Source organism: Dendrobium catenatum, unplaced genomic scaffold (genome assembly GCF_001605985.2).
Source record: "Dendrobium catenatum unplaced genomic scaffold, ASM160598v2 original_scaffold_280096, whole genome shotgun sequence".
Lineage (NCBI taxonomy): Eukaryota > Viridiplantae > Streptophyta > Magnoliopsida > Asparagales > Orchidaceae > Dendrobium > Dendrobium catenatum.
The window spans coordinates 1-2,830 of NW_021598488.1; the positions used below are offsets into that span (position 1 = coordinate 1).

The 2,830-nt window shown below is 35.7% G+C and overlaps 1 long non-coding RNA gene across 1 annotated transcript; it reads left to right on the forward strand.

Moving 5' to 3' along the window:
* The first annotated feature begins 1,253 nt into the window (after positions 1 to 1,253).
* Positions 1,254 to 1,627, forward strand: LOC114579100. Its single transcript, XR_003699954.1, has 2 exons — positions 1,254 to 1,291; positions 1,364 to 1,627. It is a non-coding gene; the product is annotated as an uncharacterized LOC114579100 (long non-coding RNA).
* The last annotated feature ends 1,203 nt before the right edge of the window (positions 1,628 to 2,830 follow it).

Sequence of the window (2,830 nt, forward strand, 5' to 3'; positions counted from 1 at the left end):
TTTTTCCTGTGAGGTAGAGGTTCAAGCAGACGACGGTATGGAGAGCGAGGCGGGAAGATAAAACGGAAGTAGCCTGAGGCGGCACGATCCAGGACATGGACTGGCCTAGTACGATTCGAAGAATTTTTAGAGTACCGTCTTTGGCTGAGAAGCCAGAGTTAGGGATGGTACGAGCACGCCGACACGCATGAGAACAAGGGATTTCTGCGTATGTAGGAGGTTATCTAGAGTTACACATACTGGACTGCAAGAGTAGACAAGGTGATTAGGCAACGAGAGGAACGTATAGGCAAGAGAAAGTGCCACAGAACGAGCAAGAGAACAGAGTGTGACCTAAACGAGTCTTGGTTGATGATCTAGTAAGCGGCGAGAGCTGCGAGCAAGCAAAACTCTGTCTCTCGCCGGGGATCCGGTGTGAGATGTGATATTGCTGAGGTGATCGCGCTCTGGTGTGCAGAAACGGAAGCAGGAGGGAGAGAAGATATCTGGTGGCCAATACCTATTGAGCGTTGAAACAACATTGTATTCGGATGGAGGAATTACCTATGAAGGCATCAATCTAAATCCTGAGTGCACAACTAGAAATAAGTATTTTCCATCTAGTGGAGAAATTCTCTAATTGGATATCCATTGCAAAACATTTTTTAGACTGGTTTTTTTGGGATCTCTATTGAGCCAACAATCTATCTGGTTTTGAGCTTATTGGTGAGGATTGAGACCACGTAGCGCATCTAGCGGAGGTTAAGTGAGATAATTGGATGGCGAATGGGGGAAAAGAGTTACTATTGAGTTGGCAAGACTGTGCGAATTATTCACCATGTGGACGAGTGATTATTCTATTTGGACATGTTACTAGTGTCAGGTATTGTTATTCGAGATTGGTTCTTAAGTGATGGAACTAATTGTTGTTGCGAATCGCAATATTGATTGCGTTTTTTGCAGTTTGCTATTAAACGGCCATAGAAAGCGATGATTAGTGGGGGGCCATGAATTGATGGGAAATGGCATAGTAAATCAAGAAAAGGAGCATTATAAATTATTAAACGTGCTAATGACGTATTAGAGAGTGTATTAATTATTATATAATTTTAATATAATTTGATTTATCCGATTATCCTAGTCTGTCAAAGCATTATTATTCGAAAAAAACATCAGTTCTTGAGGATGAATGCGGAGAGCGCAAACGGTTAGTTTGGCTATATATATGTTGTTACAGGATGCTGAAGCATACCCATTGTCTCCGGACGATTCGTGTGTCTGCCAACAGAATAATCTCTCTTCAGGTTGAGAGGTTTGAACTATTAATATTAATATTTATTTTTTTTGGCAAACACATTGGCATTTACCCGTTGTCATTTCAAAGGGAGCACTTGACGGCGTAACTAATCCCTCGATAGAACCTAGCGGTGCCACCCACCAACATCGCATCCACACTTGCTTTGCCCTCACTGAAGAGGCGAGGCCGTAGTAGAGGAGATTTGAATCCGGGATGGGGGGTTCCCAACTGTGCTCGCCACCAACCATCCTAAGCCTCGATGGATATTTATGTATGTGACGTATGTATGAATATATCTTCGTTAGCTCAAAAATTAAAAAATAAAAAGATAATAATTGAGTGGAGTATAAATTTTAAAACATATTATTGTCATTAAAAAGAATATATATCTTATGATGGAATTGAAGCTATCAGAAAATTTGAGTTTTAGAACTTTACGATAAGCATCTAACTCTGTCATTAAAAAAACTTTTTTAGTCTTTTTTAAATCAATTTTTTAATATGAAAAGTTTTTGGAGTAAAAATTTTGTACTGAAATTAAAAAAAAAATACTAAGAAAGTTATCATAAACTAAACCTCTATGTAAAAATTCTTACCCAACGAGTAATAAAAAAAAACTTTTTTTAAAATCATAAATTCTAATTGAAGCACTTTTTCACTTCTTCTAACTCTTCGCTTGCTTAACCGTTTGCTTCGCTCACTGCTGGGACTCTTTTGAGCTTTCTATTTTATGCTCGAGAATTAGAGAATTATTAATAGCCCGGGATAAATATTGGGTACCTAATGGTACCTAGCGGTACCCAGCGGTATCGAGTGCCGGTATCTAGCTGGGTATAGTGCTTGTATGGACGGTTCTTCCCATCCGCATTCCGCACCTAATAATCTCTCGAGTGAGTGATTCTAATTTGTGATATTAAATTCTTCTCGGATATCTTTTTTATTGATTCCTTTAATTTGATAGTTTTATTGGTCTTATAATATAATTTTTATTCCAAATTATTTTTAGAATTAAAGGGTGAAAAATACAACTTATACTAAGAATCTGTTCGAGATGATTATAGTTTTTTATAAAGTTGATTTTTAATTGCTGTAGAAAAAATAGTTTTTTAAAAGTTATTAAAAAATTAGCTTTTCAGTATATAAATTTTTTGAAATCAATAAAAAAAATTAGCTGAATTATGATTATGATTTGTAAAGTAAAGAAGTAAAAATATTGTCTTAAATATATAATAGGTATAGAAAAAGAAATTTAAAACAATTGCAAGGCAAAGGCAGCTGAGAGCTTTTAGTAGCCCTAATAAAAACCATCATGAATGCTTCTCATATTGATAATATCATCTCAAACGCACCTGCTATGTGGCACCCCATGTTGTTGCTTGAATTTTCTCTACTTTGTTTATAAAAAATAAAGTTTATTAATTTCATCATTTGAAGGATTGACTCAGTGTGGTCAGGTGTTGATTTCACAAATTTTTTTTTGTTTTTAAATATAATTATTTTGATTTCATGTGTGTAATTAAATTATTACTTAAAATATTTTTTTCTATACGAGTC